Source organism: Arachis hypogaea, chromosome 7 (assembly GCF_003086295.3).
Source record: "Arachis hypogaea cultivar Tifrunner chromosome 7, arahy.Tifrunner.gnm2.J5K5, whole genome shotgun sequence".
Classification (NCBI taxonomy): domain Eukaryota; kingdom Viridiplantae; phylum Streptophyta; class Magnoliopsida; order Fabales; family Fabaceae; genus Arachis; species Arachis hypogaea.
This window is the reverse complement of record NC_092042.1, coordinates 20,567,369-20,588,846: the sequence shown is the minus strand read 5'-3', so window position 1 is coordinate 20,588,846 and position 21,478 is coordinate 20,567,369. Positions and strand designations below refer to the sequence as shown.

The 21,478-nt window shown below is 38.2% G+C and overlaps 1 non-coding gene across 1 annotated transcript; it reads left to right on the top strand.

Annotated features, from left to right (window-relative positions):
* Positions 1-9,418: 9,418 nt before the first annotated feature.
* On the top strand, positions 9,419-9,526 carry LOC112704218 (small nucleolar RNA R71). The gene has a single exon (XR_003154854.1). It is a non-coding gene; the product is annotated as a small nucleolar RNA R71 (small nucleolar RNA).
* The last annotated feature ends 11,952 nt before the right edge of the window (positions 9,527-21,478 follow it).

Genomic DNA, 21,478 nt, shown 5'->3' with positions numbered 1-21,478 from the left:
TGTAGAGGAAAGAAAAATAGAAGGCAGAAGTAGAAAATTCGAACTTATCAAAGAAGATGGAGTTCGAATTGTGCATTAAGGAATAGTGTTAGTCCATAAATAGAAGGATGTGAGAAGAGGGGAAGAAATTTTCGAAAATAATTTAAAAAGTTTTAAAACATTTTGAAAAACTTTAATTGATTTTCGAAAACCAAGATTGAGAAAGAAGTAAAGTGATTTTTGAAAAAGATTTTGAAATTAGAAATAAAAATATATGATTGAAAACTATTTTGAAAAAGATGTGATTAGGAAGATATGATTGGTTTTAAAAAGATGTGATTGAGAAGATATGATTTGAAAAACATTTTAAAAAGATTTGATTTTGAAAATTAATTCTTGGCTGTCAAGAAAAATATGATTCAAACATTAAACCTTTCTCAACAGAAAAGGCAACATACTTGAAATGTTGAATCAAATCATTAATTGATAGAAGTATCTTTGAAAATGGAAAGAAATTGATTTTGAAAAAGATTTGATTGAAAAATTTGATTTGAAAAAGATTTGATTTTGAAAGTTTTGAAAACTAAAAAATTGATTAAAACAAAATCTTCCCTCTTGTGCCATCCTGGCGTTAAACCCCAGAATGGTGCACATTCTGGCGTTTAACGCCCAAACTACTACCCTTTTGGGCGTTAAACGCCCAGCCAGGCACCCTGGCTGGCGTTTAAACGCCAGTTTGCCTTCCTCACTGGGCGTTTTGAACGCCCAGCTTTTTCTGTGTAATTCCTCTGCGTATGTTCTGAATCTTCAATTCTCTGTATTATTGACTTGAAAAGACACAAATTAAAAATATTTTTGGATTTTTAATAATAAGGAATAATCAAAATGCAACTAAAATCAAATAAAATGCATGCAAGACACCAAACTTAGCAGTTGTATATACTACACAACAAATGAAATGCATATGAAAACAAAACACTCAAGTAAGAGAATTAAAGATCAGAGGAATGAAATCATCAAGAACATCTTGAAGATCACTTAAGACACATGCATGATGCAAGAAGAACAAAAACATGCAATTGACACCAAACTTAAATGAGACTCTAGACTCAAACAAGAAATTTTTTGGATTTTATGATTTTGTAATTTTTTGGATTTTTGAAAATTAAGTGGAAAAGAAAATAAAGCATCAAAATTCTTAATGAGAATTCCAGGAATCATGCAATGTTAGTCTAAGACTCGGTCCAGGAATTAGACATGGCTTAAAGCCAAGTTTAAAGAAGCTCCTAGACATGGCAATGCAGCCAAGCCTTAGCAGATCATTGTTCTCAACAGCAAAATTGATAGAAATCAATAAGCTCTTGTGATGATAAGTTGAACCTCCATAAGATTAGACATGGCTTCACAGCCAGCCAGACTTCAACAGATTCATGAAACTCTAGAATTCATTCTTAAAAATTCTGAAGAAAAATACCGAATCTAAGCAACAAGATGAACCGTCAGTTGTCCATACTCAACAATTCCCCGGCAACGGCGCCAAAAACTTGGTGCACGAAATTGTGATCAATACTTTTCACAACTCAAATAATCCCGGTGATGAATCCAAAAACTTGGTGTTCAATACCATGGCATAAACACAACTTCGCACAACTAACCAGCAAGTGTACTGGGTCGTCCAAGTAATAAACCTTACGCGAGTAAGGGTCGATCCCACAGAGATTGTTGGTATGAAGCAAGCTATGGTCACCTTGTAAATGTTAGTCAGGCAAACTCAAATGGCTATGAATGATGAATAAAACATAAAGATAAAGATAGAGATACTTATGTAATTCATTGGTGGGAATTTCAGATAAGCATATGAAGATGCTTGGTTCCTTCCGTCTCTCTGCTTTCCTACTGTCTTCATCCAATCCTTCTTACTCCTTTCCATGGCAAGCTGTATGCAAGGGTTTCACCATTGTCAGTGGCTACCTCCCATCCTCTCAGTGAAAATGTTCAACGCACCCTGTCACGGCACGACTATTCATCTGTCGGTTCTCAATCAGGTTGGAATAGAATCCAGTGATTCTTTTGCGTCTGTCACTAACGCCTAGCCTTCAAGAGTTTGAAGCTCATCACAGTCATTCAATCATTGAATCCTACTCAGAATACCACAGACAAGGTTTAGACCTTCCGGATTCTCTTGAATGCCGCCATCAATTCTAGCTTATACCACGAAGATTCCGGTTAAAGAATCCAAGAGATATCCACCCAATCTAAGGTAGAACGGAGGTGGTTGTCAGGCACGCGTTCATAGGTGAGAATGATGATGAGTGTCACGGATCATCACATTCATCAAGTTGAAGAACAAGTGATATCTTAGAACAAGAACAAGCGTAATTGAATAGAAGAACAATAGTAATTGCATTAATACTCGAGGTACAGCAGAGCTCCACACCTTAATCTATGGTGTGTAGAAACTCCACCGTTGAAAATACATAAGAACAAGGTCTAGGCATGGCCGTGAGGCCAGCCTCCCAATGATCCAAGAACTAGATGTCCAAAGATGATCTAGAGATCTAAAGTGATCAAAAGATGAAAATACAATAGTAAAAGGTCCTATATATAGAGAACTAGTAGCCTAGGGTTTACAGAGATGAGTAAATGACATAAAAATTCACTTCCGGGCCCACTTGGTGTGTGCTTAAGCTGAGCATTGAAGCATTTTCATGTAGAGACTCTTCTTGGAGTTAAACGCCAGCTTTTATGCCAGTTTGGGCGTTTAACTCCCATCCTTGTGCCAGTTCCGGCGTTTAACGCTGGGAATTCTGATGGTGACTTTGAATGCCGGTTTGAGCCATCAAATCTTGGGCAAAGTATGGACTATCATATATTTCTGGAAAGCCCAGGATGTCTACTTTCAAACTCCATTGAGAGCGCGCCAATTAGGCTTCTGTAGCTCCAGAAAATCTACTTCGAGTGCAGGGAGGTCAGAATCCAACAGCATCTGCAGTCCTTTTTAGTCTCTGAATCAGATTTTTGCTCAGTTCCCTCAATTTCAGCCAGAAAATACCTGAAATCATAGAAAAACACACAAACTCATAGTAAAGTCCAGAAAAGTGAATTTTAACTAAAAACTAATAAAAATATACTAAAAACTAACTAGATCATACTAAAAACATACTAAAAACAATGCCAAAAAGCGTATAAATTTATCCGCTCATCAGCCATGCCTAGACCTTGTTCTTATGTATTTTCAACGGTGGAGTTTCTACACACCATAGATTAAGGTATGGAGCTCTGCTGTACTGGTGGACGAAATTGTGATCACTACAACTTCGCACAACTAACCAGCAAGTGTACTGGGTCGTCCAAGTAATAAACCTTACGCGAGTAAGGGTCGATCCCACAGAGATTGTTGGCATGAAGCAAGCTATGGTCACCTTGTAAATCTTAGTCAGGCAAACTCAAATGGTTATGGATGATGAATAAAACATAAAGATAAAGATAGAGATACTTATGTAATTCATTGGTGGGAATTTCAGATAAGCGTATGAAGATGCTTTGTCCCTTCCGTCTCTCTGCTTTCCTACTGTCTTCATCCAATCCTTCTTACTCCTTTCCATGGCAAGCTGTATGCAAGGGTTTCACCGTTGTCAGTGGCTACCTCCCATCCTCTCAGTGGAAATGTTCAACGCACCCTGTCACGGCACGGCTATCCAGCTGTCGGTTCTCGATCATGTCGGAATAGAATCCAGTGATTCTTTTGCGTCTGTCACTAACGCCCCACAATCGCGAGTTTAAAGCTCGTCACAGTCATTCAATCATTGAATCCTACTCAGAATACCACAGACAAGGTTTAGACCTTCCGGATTCTCTTGAATGCCGCCATCAGTTCTAGCTTATACCACGAAGATTCCGGTTAAAGAATCCAAGAGATATCCACCCAATCTAAGGTAGAACGGAGGTGGTTGTCAGGCACACGTTCATAGGTGAGAATGATGATGAGTGTCACGGATCATCACATTCATCAAGTTGAAGAACAAGTGATATCTTGGAACAAGAACAAGCGGAATTAAATAGAAGAACAATAGTAATTGCATTAATACTCGAGGTACAGCAGAGCTCCACACCTTAATCTATGGTGTGTAGAAACTCCACCGTTGAAAATACATAAGAACAAAAGTGATCATTGGCCTCGGCCCCAGAGAGGGAACCAGAAGAACCAAGATGAAAATACAATAGCAAAAGGTCTTATTTATATAGAACTAGTAGCCTAGGGTTTACAGAGATGAGTAAATGACATAAAAATCCACTTCCGGGTCCACTTGGTGTGTGCTTGGGCTGAGCATTGAAGCATTTTCGTGTAGAGACTTCTCTTGGAGTTAAACGCCAGCTTTTATGCCAGTTTGGGCGTTTAACTCCCATCCTTGTGCCAGTTCCGGCGTTTAACGCTAGGAATTCTGAGGGTGACTTTGAACGCCGGTTTGGGCCATCAAATCTTGGGCAAAGTATGGACTATCATATATTGCTGAAAAGCCCAGGATGTCTACTTTCCAACGCCGTTGAGAGCGCGCCAATTGGGCTTCTGTAGCTCCAGAAAATCCACTTCGAGTGCAGGGAGGTTAGAATCCAACAGCATCTGCAGTCCTTTTTAGTCTCTGAATCAGATTTTTGCTCAGGTCCCTCAATTTCAGCCAGAAAATACCTGAAATCACAGAAAAACACACAAACTCATAGTAAAGTCCAGAAAAGTGAATTTTAACTAAAAACTAATAAAAATATACTAAAAACTAACTAGAACATACTAAAAACAATGCCAAAAAGCGTACAAATTATCCGCTCATCACAACACCAAACTTAAATTGTTGCTTGTCCTCAAGCAACTGAAAATCAAATAAGATAAAAAGAAGAGAATATGCAATGAATTCTAAAAACATCTATGAAGATCAGTATTAATTAGATGAGCGGGGCTTTTAGCTTTTTGCCTCTGAATAGTTTTGGCATCTCACTCTATCCTTTGAAATTCAGAATGATTGGCTTCTTTAGGAACTCAAAATTCAGATAGTGTCATTGATTCTCCTAGTTACGTATGATGATTCTTGAACACAGCTACTTATTGAGTCTTGGCCGTGGCCCAAAGCACTCTGTCTACCAGTATTACCACCAGATACATACATGTCATAGACACATAATTGGGTGAACCTTTTCAGATTGTGACTCAGCTTTGCTAGAGTCCCCAATTAGAGGTGTCCAGGGTTCTTAAGCACACTCTTTTTGCCTTGGATCACAACTTTATTTCTTTCTTTTTCTTTCTTTTTCTTTCTTTTTCCCTTTTTTTTCGTTTTTTTTTTCTCTTTTTTTTTGTATTCACTGCTTTTTCTTGCTTCAAGAATCATTTTTATGATTTTTCATATCCTCAGTAACATGTCTCCTTTTTCATCATTCTTTCAAGAGCCAACATTCATGAACCACAAATTCAAAAGACATATGCACTGTTTAAGCATACATTCAGAAAACAAAAGTATTGCCACCACATCAAAATAATTAAACTGTTATAAAATTCAAAATTAATGCAATTCTTCTCTTTTTCAATTAAGAACTTCTTTTTTTTCATTTAAGAGAGGTGATGGATTCATAGGACATTCATAACTTTAAGGCATAGACACTAAGACACTAATGATCACAAGACGCAAACATAGTTAAACATAAGCATAAAATTCGAAAAACAGAAAATAAAGAACAAGGATATTAAAGAACGGGTCCACCTTAGTGATGGCGGCTTGTTCTTCCTCTTGAAGATCCTATGGAGTGCTTGAGCTCCTCAATGTCTCTTCCTTGCCTTTGTTGCTCCTCTCTCATGATTCTTTGATCTTCTCTAATTTCATGGTGGAGGATGGAATGTTCTTGGTGCTCCACCCTTAGTTGTCCCATGTTGGAACTCAATTCTCCTAGGGAGGTATTTAGTTGCTCCCAATAGTTTTGTGGAGGAAAGTGCATCCCTTGAGGCATCTCAGGGATTTGATGATGAGAGGGATCTCTTGTTTGCTCCATCCTCTTCTTAGTAATGGGCTTGTCCTCATCAATGGGGATGTCTCCCTCTATGTCAACTCCAACTGAATAACAGAGGTGACAAATGAGATGAGGAAAGGCTAACCTTGCCAAGGTAGAGGACTTGTCCGCCACCTTATAAAGTTCTTGGGATATAACCTCATGAACTTCTATTTCTTCTCCAATCATGATGCTATGAATCATGATAGCCCGGTCTAGAGTAACTTCGGACCGGTTGCTAGTGGGAATGATTGAGCGTTGGATAAACTCCAACCATCCCTAGCCACAGGCTTGAGGTCATGCCTTCTCAATTGAACCGGCTTTCCTCTTAAATCTCTCTTCCATTGGGCGCCCTCTTCCCAAATGAGTATGAGGACTTGTTCCAACCTTTGATCAAAGTTGACCCTTCTAGTGTAAGGGTGTTCATCTCCTTGCATCATGGGCAAGTTGAATGCCAACCTTACATTTTCCGGACTAAAATCCAAGTATTTCCCCCGAACCATAGTAAGCCAATTCTTTGGGTCCGGGTTCACACTTTGATCATGGTTCTTGGTGATCCATGCATTGGCATAGAACTCTTGAACCATTAAGATTCTGACTTGTTGAATGGGGTTGGTAAGAACTTCCCAACCTCTTCTTCGGATCTCATGTCGAATCTCCGGATATTCACTCTTTTTGAGTTTTAAAGGGACCTCGGGGATCACCTTCTTCAAGGCCACAACTTCATAGAAGTGGTCTTGATGCACCCTTGAGATGAATCTCTCCATCTCCCATGACTCGGAGGTGGAAGCTTTTGCCTTCCCTTTCCTCTTTCTAGAGGTTTCTTCGGCCTTGGATGCCATAAATGGTTATGGAAAAACAAAAAGCAATGCTTTTACCACACCAAACTTAAATGGTTTGCTCATCCTTGAGCAAAAGAGAAAAGAAGAGAGTAGAAGAAGAAGAAATGAAGGAGATGGAAATGGCTTTGTGGTTCGGCCAAAGGGGGAGAAGTAGTGTTTAGGTTGTGTGAAAATGAAGGAGTGAAGATGGGTTTATATAGGAGTGGGGAAAGGGGTAGGTTTCGGTCATGTATGGGTGGGTTTGGGAGGGAAAGTGGTTTGAATTTGAATGGTGAGGTAGGTGGGGTTTTATGAAGGATGGATGTGAGTGGTGAAGAGAAAGATGGGATTTGATAGGTTAAGGGTTTTTGGGGAATAGGTGTTGAGGTGATTGGTGAATGGGTGAAGAAGAGAGAGAGTGGCGGGGTAGGTGGGGATCCTGTGGGGTCCACAGATCCTGAGGTGTCAAGGAAAAGTCATCCCTGCACCAAGTGTCGAGCAAAATTGCTCTTTGTGCCAATTCTGGCGTTCAACGCCGGGCTGGTGCCCATTTCTAGCGTTTAACGCCAAGTTCTTGCTCTTCTCTGGCGTTTAACGCCAGTCTGGTGCCCCTTTCTGGCGTTAAACGCCCAGAATGGTGCCAGACTGGGCGTTAAACGCCCATCTGCTAGCCTTACTGACGTTTAAACGCCAGCAGGTTCTTCCTCCAGGGTGTGCTGTTTTTCTTTCTGTTTTTCATTCTATTTTTGCTTTTTCCATTGATTTTGTGACTTCTCATGATCATCAACCTACAGAAAACATAAAATAACAAAGGAAAATAGATAAAATATAACATTGGGTTGCCTCCCAACAAGCGCTTCTTTAGTGTCATTAGCTTGACAGTGGGCTTCCATGGAGCCTCACAGATACTCAGAGCAATGTTGGAACCTCCCAACACCAAACTTAGAGTTTGAATGTGGGGGTTCAACACCAAACTTAGAAGTTGGTTGTGGCCTCCCAACACCAAACTTAGAGTTTGACTGTGGGGGCTCTGTTTGGCTCTGTTTTGAGAGAAGCTCTTCATGCTTCCTCTCTATGGTGACAGAGGGATATCCTTGAGCCTTAAACACCAAGGATTCTTCATTCACTTGAATGATCAATTCTCCTCTATCAACATCAATCACAGCCTTTGCTGTGGCTAGGAAGGGTCTGCCAAGGATGATGGATTCATCCATGTACTTCCCAGTCTCTAGGACTATGAAATCAGCAGTGATGTAATGTTCTTCAACTTTTACCAGAACATCCTCTACAAGTCCATAGGCTTGTTTTCTTGAGTTGTCTGCCATCTCTAGTGAGATTTTTGCAGCTTGCACCTCAAAGATCCCTAGCTTCTCCATTACAGAGAGAGGCATGAGGTTTACACTTGACCCTAGGTCACACAAGGCCTTCTTGAAGGTCATGGTGCCTATGGCACAAGGTATTGAAAACTTCCCAGGATCCTGTCTCTTTTGAGGTAATTTCTGCCTAGACAAGTCATCCAGTTCTTTGGTGAGCAGAGGGGGTTCATCCTCCCAAGTCTCATTTCCAAATAACTTGTCATTTAGCTTCATGATTGCTCCAAGGTATTTAGCAACTTGCTCTTCAGTGACATACTCATCCTCTTCAGAGGAAGAATACTCATCAGAGCTCATGAATGGCAGAAGTAAGTCCAATGGAATCTCTATGGTCTCATTTTGAGCCTCAGATTCCCATGGTTCCTCATTGGGGAACCCATTGGAGGCCAGTGGACGTCCATTGAGGTTTTCCTCAGTGGCGTTCACTGCCTCTTCCTCCTCTCCTAATTCGGCCATGTTGATGGCTTTGCACTCTCCTTTTGGATTTTCTTCTGTATTGCTTGGAAGAGTACTAGGAGGGAGTTCAGTAATTTTCTTACTCAGCTGTCCCACTTGTGCCTCTAAATTTCTAATGGAGGACCTTGTTTCAGTCATGAAACTTTGAGTGGTTTTGATTAGATCAGAGACCATGGTTGCTAAGTCAGAGGTGTTCTGCTTAAAACTCTCTGTCTGTTGCTGAGAAGATGATGGAAAAGGCTTGCCATTGCTAAACCTGTTTCTTCCACCATTATTATTGTTAAAACCTTGTTGAGGTCTCTGTTGATCCTTCCATGAGAGATTTGGATGATTTCTCCATGAAGGATTATAGGTGTTTCCATAGGGTTCTCCCATGTAATTCACCTCTTCCATTGAAGGGTTCTCAGGATCATAAGCTTCTTCTTCAGATGAAGCTTCCTTAGTACTGCCTGGTGCGTTTTGCATTCCAGACAGACTTTGAGAAATCAAATTTACTTGCTGAGTCAATATTTTGTTCTGAGCCAATATGGCATTCAGAGTGTCAATCTCAAGAACTCCTTTCTTCTGATTTGTCCCATTATTCACAGGATTCCTTTCAGAAGTGTACATGAATTGGTTATTTGCAACCATTTCAATTAGTTCTTGAGCTTCTGTAGGCGTCTTCTTCAGATGAAGAGATCCTCCAGCAGAGCTATCCAAAGACATCTTGGATAGTTCGGAGAGACCATCATAGAAAATACCTATGATGCTCCATTCAGAAAGCATATCAGTGGGACACTTTCTGATTAATTGTTTGTATCTTTCCCAAGCTTCATAGAGGGATTCTCCTTCCTTCTGTCTGAAGGTTTGGACTTCCACTCTAAGCTTACTCAATTTTTGAGGTGGAAAGAACTTTGCCAATAAGGCATTGACTAGCTTTTCCCAAGAGTTCAGGCTTTCTTTAGGTTGTGAGTCCAACCATATCCTAGCTCTGTCTCTTACAGCAAAAGGGAATAGCATAAGTCTGTAGACCTCAGGGTCAACCCCATTGGTCTTGACAGTGTCACAGATTTGCAAGAATTCAGCTAAAAACTGATGAGGATCTTCCAATGGAAGTCCATAGAACTTGCAATTCTGTTGCATTAGAGAAACTAATTGAGGCTTAAGCTCAAAGTTGTTTGCTCCAATGGCAGGGATAGAGATGTTTTTCCCATAGAAGTCGGGAGTAGGTGCAGTAAAGTCACCCAGCACCTTCCTTGCATTGTTGGCATTGTTGTTGTTTTCGGCTGCCATGGGATCTTCTTCTTTGAAGATTTCTGTTAGGTCCTCTACAGAGAATTGTGCCTTAGCTTCTCTTAGCTTTCGCTTCAAGGTCCTTTCAGGTTCAGGGTCAGCCTCAACAAGAATGCTTTTGTCTTTGCTCCTGCTCATATGAAAGAGAAGAGAACAAGAAAATATGGAATCCTCTATGTCACAATATAGAGATTCCTTGAGGTGTGAGAGGAAAAGAAAAATAGAAGGCAGAAGTAGAAGAATTCGAACTTTATCAAGAAAGATGGAGTTCGAATTGTGCATTAAGGAATAGTGTTAGTCCATAAATAGAAGGATGTGAGAAGATGGGAAGAAATTTTCGAAAATAATTTAAAAAGATTTTAAAAACATTTTGAAAAACTTTAATTGATTTTCGAAAACCATGATTGAGAAAGAAGTAAAGTGATTTTTGAAAAAGATTTTGAAATTAGAAATCAAAAAGATTTGATTGAAAACTATTTTGAAAAAGATGTGGTTAAGAAGATATGATTGGTTTTAAAAAGATGTGATTGAGAAGATATGATTTGAAAAACATTTTAAAAAAATTTGATTTTAAAAATTAATAACTTGGCTAACAAGAAGAGATATGATTCAAACATTAAACCTTTCTCAACAGAAAAGGCAACATACTTGAAATGTTGAATCAAATCATTAATTGATAGCAAGTATTCTTGAAAATGGAAAGAAATTGATTTTGAAAAAGATTTGATTGAAAAGATATGATTTGAAAAAGATTTGATTTTGAAAAAAAATTGAAAACTTAAAAAAAATCTGCATTAAAAACAAAATCTTCCCTCTTGTGCCATCCTGGCGTTAAACGCCCAGAATGGTGCACATTCTGGCGTTTAACGCCCAAAACACTACCCTTTTGGGCGTTAAACGCCCAGCCAGGCACCCTGGCTGGCATTTAAACGCCAGTTTGCCTTCCTTACTGGGCGTTTTGAATGCCCAACTTTTTCTGTGTAATTCCTCTGCTGTATGTTCTGAATCTTCAATTCTCTGTATTATTGACTTGAAAAGACACAAATTAAAAATATTTTTGGATTTTTAATAATGAGGAATAATCAAAATGCAATTAAAATCAAATAACAATGCATGCAAGACACCAAACTTAGCAGTTTGTATACTACTGACACTAACAGAATGAGAATGCACATGAGAAACAACAAAACACTCAAGTCAAGAGAATTCAAAGATCAGAGCAATGAAATCATCAAGAACATCTTGAAGATCACTTAAGACACATGAATGAATGTAAGAAGAACAAAAACATGCAATTGACACCAAACTTAAAATGAAACACTAGACTCAAAAAGAAACATAAAATATTTTTGGTTTTTATGATTTTGTAAAATATTTTTGGATTTTTTTCGAAAATTAAGTGGAAAAAGAAAACAAAGGTATCAAAATTCTTAATGAGAATTCCAGGAATCATGCAATGTTAGTCTAAAGCTTCAGTCTAAAGAAATTAGACATGGCTGAACAAGCTTCAGTAGGACATTGCATTCAAGAGCTAAATTGATGAAAATCAATCAGCTTTGGTGATGATAAAAACATCGCCTTGAAACACTAGAATTCATTCTTAAGAACTCTGAATAAAAATACCTAATCTAAGCAACAAGATGAACCGTCAGTTGTCCATACTCGAACAATCCCCGGCAACGGCGCCAAAAACTTGGTGGACGAAATTGTGATCACTACAACTTCGCACAACTAACCAGCAAGTGTACTGGGTCGTCCAAGTAATAAACCTTACGCGAGTAAGGGTCGATCCCACAGAGATTGTTGGCATGAAGCAAGCTATAGTCACCTTGTAAATCTTAGTCAGGCAAACTCAAATGGTTATGGATGATGAACAAAACATAAAGATAAAGATAGAGATACTTATGTAATTCATTGGTGGGAATTTCAGATAAGCGTATGAAGATGCTTTGTCCCTTCCGTCTCTCTACTTTCCTACTGTCTTCATCCAATCCTTCTTACTCCTTTCCATGGCAAGCTGTATGCAAGGGTTTCACTGTTGTCAGTGGCTACCTCCCATCCTCTCAGTGGAAATGTTCAACGCACCCTGTCACGGCACGGCTATCCAGCTGTCGGTTCTCGATCATGTCAGAATAGAATCCAGTGCTTCTTTTGCGTCTGTCACTAACGCCCCACAATCACGAGTTTGAAGCTCGTCACAGTCATTCAATCATTGAATCCTACTCAGAATACCACAGACAAGGTTTAGACCTTCCGGATTCTCTTGAATGCCGCCATTAGTTCTAGCTTATACCACGAAGATTCCGGTTAAAGAATCCAAGAGATATCCACCCAATCTAAGGTAGAACGGAGGTGGTTGTCAGGCACACGTTCATAGGTGAGAATGATGATGAGTGTCACGGATCATCACATTCATCAAGTTGAAGAACAAGTGATATCTTGGAACAAGAACAAGCGGAATTGAATAGAAGAACAATAGTAATTGCATTAATACTCGAGGTACAGCAGAGCTCCACACCTTAATCTATGGTGTGTAGAAACTCCACCGTTGAAAATATATAAGAACAAAAGTGATCATTGGCCTCGGCCCCAGAGAGGGAACCAGAAGAACCAAGATGAAAATACAATAGCAAAAGGGCTTATTTATATAGAACTAGTACCCTAGGATTTACAGAGATGAGTAAATGACATAAAAATCCACTTCCAGGCCCACTTGGTGTGTGCTTGGGCTGAGCATTGAAGCATTTTCGTGTAGAGACTTCTCTTGGAGTTAAACGCCAGCTTTTATGCCAGTTTGGGCGTTTAACTCCCATCCTTGTGCCAGTTCCGGCGTTTAACATTGGGAATTCTGAGGGTGACTTTGAACGCCGGTTTGGGCCATCAAATGTTGGGAAAAGTATTGACTATCATATATTGCTGGAAAGCCCAGGATGTCTACTTTCCAACGCCATTGAGAGCGCGCCAATTGGGCTTCTGTAGCTCCAGAAAGTCCACTTCGAGTGCAGGGAGGTCAGAATCCAACAGCATCTGCAGTCCTTTTTAGTCTCTGAATCAGATTTTTGCTCAGGTCCCTCAATTTCAGCCAGAAAATACCTAAAATCACAGAAAAAGACACAAACTCATAGTAAAGTCCAGAAAAGTGAATTTTAACTAAAAACTAATAAAAATATACTAAAAACTAACTAGAACATACTAAAAACATACTAAAAATAATGCCAAAAAGCGTACAAATTATCCGCTCATCATGTACCTCGAGTATTAATGCAATTACTATTGTTCTTCTATTCAATTCCGCTTGTTCTTGTTCTAAGATATCACTTGTTCTTCAACTTGATGAATGTGATGATCCGTGACACTCATCATCATTCTCACCTATGAACGTGTGCCTGACAACCACCTCCGTTCTACCTTAGATTGGGTGGATATCTCTTGGATTCTTTAACCGGAATCTTCGTGGTATAAGCTAGAATTGATGGCGGCATTCAAGAGAATCCGAAAGGTCTAAACCTTGTCCGTGGTATTCTGAGTAGGATTCAAGGATTGAATGACTGTGAAGAGCTTCAAACTCACGATTGTGGGGCGTTAGTGACAGACGCAAAAGAATCACTGGATTCTATTCCAACATTATCGAGAACCGACAGATGAATAGCCGTGCTGTGACAGAGCGCGTTGAACATTTTCACTGAGAGGACGGGACTGTAGCCATTGACAACGGTGATGCCCAACATACAGCTTGCCATGGAAATGAGTAAGAAGGATTGGATGAAGACAGTAGGAAAGCAGAGAGACGGAAGGGACAAAGCATCTCCATACGCTTATCTGAATTTCTCACCAATGAATTACATAAGTATCTCTATCTTTATTTTATGTTTTATTTATCTTTTAGTCATTAATCCTCCATAACCATTTGAATCTGCCTGACTGAGATTTACAAGATGACCATAGTTTGCTTCATACCAACAATCTCCGTGGGATCGACCCTTACTCGCGTAAGGTTTATTACTTGGACGACCCAGTGCACTTGCTGGTTAGTTGTGCGAAATTGTGATAAAGAGTTGAGATTGCAATTGAGCGTACCATGTTGATGGCGCCATTGATGATCAGTCAGCCATACGGCGGTGAATTCGTTTCTGGGCCTTGTACACACCGCCCGTCACACTATGGGAGCTGGCCATGCCCGAAGTCGTTACCTTAACCGTAAGGAGGGGGATGCCGAAGGCAGGGCTAGTGACTAGAGTGAAGTCGTAACAAGGTAGCCGTACTGGAAGGTGCGGTGCATGTTGTCATGTTTACTCGTATGCAATGCAGTTACATCGTGAGAGGATTGATGAAAGAATGAAGGCATTGCCGGAATTAGTTTCCAGCATCAATAAGGTTAGTGGTTTTAATTTCTATGCATTGGTATTACAAATTTGAAACTTGAATATCTTTGGTTTGCTTAGATATTGTGAATCTATGTTTTTGTAGACGAACAGAAATATTTACAGCCATAGGTTTTAAGCATATTGAAGCAGGTGAGAAATTAGTGGTTGGCTTTTGATGCCTTGTCTAGTTGTACAAGATGAAATTGAACCCCTAACCTAACATTAAGTCTCAAATAAATCATGCTAGCTAGGTTTAAGCATAGAATTTCCATTTTTTTCTAAATAAGTCAAATATGAGTAAATTTGAATATTATCTTTTTGCTCATGTTAAACCTCCTTGTTAATTATGTGTGCTTCGCCACTAATTACTCTTGATTGTAGTGCACAATGGTATATGTATATATATAGGCTTGAAGAGATATGATTCTAGTTCTAACAGACTAATAAATCAAACAATTTTGTTGAGTGGTATTTTTTTACATTTTACCATTCAATTATATAAGTGATGGAGCCCAGACACTCATGTTTTATGATGTCTCTCAGGATGAGCCCCAAGTGAAAGGAAGATTGCCAAATTGTGTGAATATGCTACAAAAAATCCTTTTCAGATTCCAAAAGTATCTTTTCTTTTTCATTTCATTCATATAGAAGTTTGAGAAAGGGGGAAGGAGAATAATATGAATATCCTTCAATTAATTGAATTTGTTGCTGAAGTTCTTGAAATCTACTTTTCCCGCTAGATAGCAAAATATCTTGAAGAAAGGTGCTACAAGGAGCTCCGATCTGAGCACATCAAATTTGTCAATATTGTAGCTGAAGCTTTTAACAAGTTGATTTCTCATTGTAAGGTGCAAATGTAGGTTTTTAAGTATTTGGGTGGGCTTTGCTTTTTGAGTGTTAATTTGAATTTTGATTTTAAAATTGAGTATATGTGAAGATTCAGACAAAGTGATAGAATTTTGTGTTGTTCAGCTCAATTTCTTGTCTTGTATAGTGTGGAAATTAGAATTGTCTCTCATAGTGTATAGTGTTATGTTATATGCTGCTGATTTTGTTATTAAAGCCCTTTTAAAGCTTGATCTTTGATGATAGTCTCAAGGTACTTTGGTCATGTGTAATGCCCTTTTATGTGGCAAAGTTTGTTCCTTGACTATACCTCCGTCATGGCTAGTGCCTGTTTGTATAATGCATCTCTTGCTTTAATCTAGTGTATGATTCCATTATTAAGTGGGTTTTATTATATAATTTTGTTTGCTAACTATTTCTCATATTTTTATCACTTCCTAGGATTAAAAAATCTCATATCACAGTTATACTCAGTTGCTGAGTATTTCGAATTTTCATACACCAATGATGACCAAAAACAAATGTGAGTTACTTTCTGCGTGCTGTTATATATGTATGATGGTAGTATTATATCCCTTATTCCCATCTCTATTTTATTTTTTTCTTTTCGTGTTATGGTTGCAGACACGTAGAGACATTAAAGGATTATGCGGTTCCTAAAATCTTAGAAATTTCAGATGTTTAGCAGTATAATATCTTAATGGCAAACTAGCTTCTTTAGCACGTTGGGTTGGCTACCAAATAACTGAGTTCAGTTTAGTTTGTTCTTAATGTAACACCCTAATATTCAAATCCTTATGCTCGAGTCATAAGTCAATGATATTACAGTGGTACGACTCTCAGCTGGATTTTTAATACATAATTATAAGTATAATTGAAAGGAGTATTAATCGATAAGTTTGAAAAGAGTAAAAATAAAATCGCGAAGTCGTATCACTCATGCATCGACAACTAAAAGATAAGGTGTGGCATCGAAAGCGATATACAGATAAAGGCATAAAGGAGATTAAGAGAAGGATAGTATAGATATATAACATAAGTAAATAGCCACTAGTCGCGACCCGCGAAGTTTAGGTCGGCTAAGGTACATCATAACAATAGTTGACAACGGAATCTCCTATTCTCTCCCAAAAGAAACATAAGAGCCTCTATAGGCAAGTTCAAAAGATTTCAATACATACTATAAGCTTTTCAAGATAAAGGTGGAGAGATTCTAAGCAAAATATAAAGTAAAGAATATAAGGATCTTCGCCGTCTCTCAGATGAACCATATCTCACTTCTGAGCATCTGGACCTGTATCTGAAAAACAAGAGATATATACGGAATGAGAACCCCCGACCCATGGGTTCCCATTACGATAAAATTGATAAATAAATACAATGCATTGCAATAAAAACTCACTGAGCATCCTAAACTTCCTTTCACCAAATATTCATCTTATGTTCTCGCTAATCCATAAACAGACAACTGTCATAAGGGAAAGCTAAATCTAATTCATATTCCTCATGCCTCCCAACTTTCTAACTCTCCAACGAATCAAAATCAAAATCATAAACAAAACCATCACCAGTTATTTTGTCTCAACAATTCTATATTAATACTTCATATCCTCACCTGGAGCAAGTGAAATTACTTCATTGCATCCACCCAGGGAGCTCAAATTATCTCATTCAATAATCATATTATTATTCAATTATATCATCAACTGATCTCATCAAGAACAGCCCTCAGCGTCAACCAACACCAGCATGAGGGACCTCTCAGTTGTACTAACACAAGCAATACAGGCAAGTAATACATAATAAGGTACAATTAGAACAAGTAGCACATAATCAGGTAACATAGCATATATGATATAGAAATCCAAAACAAATAGGAAAACCCAAACAATTCAAGCATATGCAAATGATGTATGTCTTTCCTATGCCTGATGAGTCTCATCTGTCAGTTATAAAGCCAACCCGACAAGTCCTGATTACTAACCATTGGACAGTCCCTCTGTCGTGTATCCCCAACTCGAGTAATTCTCAATCATAAACATAATCCTAATCACACAACACTCACATTGGTGTTTATCCACGGGGCGAGCTCATCCGGAACTTTCACAGTGTCCGGTCACACTTACGACATAGGGTCAGCAGAGTATTGGGTCTCAACCTGGAGCACGTGGTGGCTAGTCACTGCTTTCATCCAGGGAAACTCGTATCTCAGGTAATCATTTCACATTCATTCATAAAATTCCATAATCATTCATCATGACCATATCGTCACTTATACATCACATGATTGCACATTTTATACATCACTCATCATAATCCGGGGCAAGTGGGTCGAAACCACAACCCTTGCATCCACCCGAGGAGCCTCTATACTAACCAACCTGGAGCAAGTGGGGCGCAACCACAACCCTTGCATCTATGCAGGAGGTACGTTCTCATATGCCCAGGGGGAACCAAGGAGGGGATCCTAACCTCCCACCATCTCGCTTGGGGCAATTTTACATTACTAGGAGGAACAAGGAAGGGGATCCTCACTTTACTTCATCTCTCTGGGGTCGCACTTTCGAGAAAGAGAGCTTAAGATAAAACAATCATTCAAAGCCATATTTTCATTTCCAACCATAAATCAATATTTATCATAGCCATCCGGCTCATATCATAACCCATAACCAGCCAATAATCATTATTAAATACAGCCCTTTGGCTCACGGCATACACCGCACTTCCATCATCACCCTCAGCAACTCATACAGTTATCATTAATCATAATTCATCGTTACACTCCCTTTACTTTACCCTCAAGCTACCACCCTTCCTAGTCTCTTCTCATTTTTAGGCCTACTATAAGGCTTTAAGACTTAAAGGGTGAGAATGGAGGCTTAAAAGTCTAAAATTCGGCTTTAAAAACTCAGAATCAACTTTTGCTGAAAATAGGATCACGTGTATGCGTCGCCCATGTGCACGCATGGGAGTCAAAAAAGCAGAGTGACGCGTGCGCGTCAGCCACACGTACGCATAGGTGCGTTTCGTGCTCCTCGCACAAAACTAGCACAGTACCCACGCAACTCTCTGAATTTTCTACGGGGCATTCGCATCAGTGCAACGATGCGTACGTGTCGGCCAGGCGCACGCGTGGGGGAGTAAAACTTGAGAGTGATGCGTGCACGTCGGCCACGCATGCGCGTGGAAGCACGATTTGCCAAAAATTTTACTAAGTTAAAAGCTGCAGAATTCTATTGTTAAACCTTAAATTTCTGCCACACATAACTTCTTCTACAAAATTCCTTTTTCAACCATTTCTGAACCGTTGGAAAGATTGTTGAATAAACTTTTATAAAAATCCAATTTTGAAGAATTCCAAACTCTGAGGACCGAGTTATAAACCGCCGAAGTTGGTCAAAAATAATTTTTTTACCCAAAAATAGAAATCACCAATTTTTTCAATGTTCACAAGCCAAATTCATTTTCACTCATCTAAATGACCACAACCCAAACACATTCACATAATTACACTCAACCAAAACCAAACCTACCTTATCTACACAATTTCACCCAAAACTATCAAATTCCACACCTCAATTCCTCAAACCTTATTTTTCAATAATCAAACCAATTATTCACACATTCATTATCTAAAATCTATCCAATCTCTTATACCATCACACAATACACACATCAACTTACCTTTCTTACCTCTTTCCGGCCTCCGGCCCAAGATTCACGGCCTCTGGCCCAAATTCATAATTTAAATGCATATTCTACAAACCAATATTCATATTCCAATTCATTAAATCTTCAACACACTAAACATACAAATTCACAAAATTCTCAATCCAATCATTAATTTACATTACATATCAACTATGTATATTAGTACCAACCATTTACACAATCCAAACTTAATCCTAGAGGCATCTAGTATAGAAATTTTCATCACACCACACGGTACTTAAATAAAACTTAAACTGTACCTCTTGTAGCCAAAATAATTGAGCTTCTTCTTGGAAGTCTCCACCAACCCTTAGCTCCAAGCCTCACCAAGACCCCACAAGTAATATCAATCTTCCAATTGTGCACCAAAATCACCCAGTACTCTAACATAATCAATTTTCACACTTATAATCAACCTAGGGTTCATGAAATTGATAAATCACAAGGGTTAGAGGGTTCTTTACCTTAACCCACGAAATTGGTTGATGGAACTCACCAATGGCTCATACTAGAGCACTCATAAATAACCAAAATCACAAGATTTCTTCAAAACCCAAACCAAATTCAAATTTAAAGAGAAAAATGAAAACTGAGAAGAGGATAGTAGAATACTCACCACAAAACTTAGATAAAATTGTAGAGGATGAGAAGAGCGACGCGTGGTCATAAATGGCTCGTCAATGGGAGTTCCAGAGAGAAAGTTATGGTGATTTGAAGATCAAAGAGAGTTAGGATTTTGATTTCCCTTTTCTCTCTTCTTGCTCACCGTGGAACACAAGAATGGGGGGAGAAATGCTACTGAAATGGCTTAATAATGCTATATATATATATATATATATATATTGGGTCTTGAGTCCACTTGGACCCGGTTCACTTGGTTTAACCTGTTGACCCAATTTTAGGTCAAAACCTTTAAGATTAGAGTTTTAAATCGTATTCTAAATATTTCTGGCTTCCCAAATTGTAAATTCTTATTTCTTAAAATTATTTACTTCTAATTAATTTTTTCGGTCATAGTACCGGACAGATCGCAGTCAGTATTGCCGGTCAAATTTTCAGTGCGTATTTTTATTCAGAAAATTGTTTTCCGATTCAAAAAAATTCAATGAGTCCAAATATCATATTTAAATTATCAAATTTCAATTGCTAAATTTTCTAACCATATTCACTCCTATTTAATTTACTATTTAATTAATTACGATTTGACCGGATTTTACACTTAATATAATTTGTTAAATCAATAATAGTGGTTTATAGATTTCTGATCCGTTTAGTTTCAATTTTAAATGGTTTGCACCATTCAGTTTGCTGCAAATTTTTTTATTTGAAAATTTAATTTTTGTGAGGGTTTTAAACCGCCACAAAAATTTTAAGTAATCGCCACAAAAATTCAACTCAAAACCCCCACAAAGAAGACAAAGAACTGCTACTAAATTATGTCCTAGGGTTCTGTAAAACCGCTACAAATAAGCTCGTGCACCACAAATTTTGGAGGTTTGATAAACTTCCACAAACCAACCTTTTTGTGGAAGTTTTAAATCGCCACAAATTAGAAAAAACCGCCGCAAATCAACTTGAATCTTGTAGTGTAGTTGTTAAATTTGTAATATAATATAGCTATATCTAAATTTTAATTTTAATTTAATTTAATTTTAATTACAATTAAAGAATATCATATTGTATATTTTAATTGTTCAATTTGTAACTAGCCATTGATAATGATATATAAAAAAGATAGAGCTGGTGAAATTAAAGAATGAGAGGGATAAAGAAAAGGAGAGAGAGAAAGAGAAAATTCTTTATTTTAGAAAATAAATTTTAATTTCAATGAGAGAATGATATGTGGTACATTTTAGTTAAAAAATTAGTAATATATAGTAGATAAAGTAGATTTAATAGGCGATATTAGTTATTCTTATTATAAAATTATCTTTTTATTTTTACTTTTTTAAGAGAATTTAAAATTTAAAATAGAAATTTATAATTTAAAATTTATAATAAAAGTTAATTTTAAAATATTTATTCATATTAATTAAAAAATATTTTGCTAGTTAAACTAATATAAAAATTATTATTAATTTGATCCTCACTTGCATGTTGAAGAGAACTTCTTATTTGCATGTTGACCAGAAGCATCTAGCTCCAACTGCAACACCCTTCTCTTTCTGTCCCGTTCTCATTCTCTCTCTCTTCTACTGCGATGATAGCAGTCTCGATAACGATGGCAAGTGCTTCAATCAGTGATGACTTTGACAGCAGCAACAACATTGCGATTTGGCGGTGATAGAAACGCCCCCTCCTTCTTATCCCCCGTCACATCTTCTTCTTCTCATCTCTTCTCTCTCTCTCCCTCTCTCTCTCTTTTGTGCGCGTCATTCTCTCTCACTCACTCCTCTAGCTCCTCTCAAGCACAGCGACAACGGTGGCAGTAACTCCCACCAGCACCGCCTCTCTCTTCCCTCTTTTCTTCTTCCTTCCTCCTTCACTCTCCCTTTCTCAGATTTTGTCTTCTTTTCTTCTTTGCTCAGTGTGTGTGTGTGGTGACTAAGAGATAGTTAGGGTTAGAATTTCGTAAAAATAATAAAAATAGTATAAAAATTTTGATAAAATTAATGGATAGAGTAGC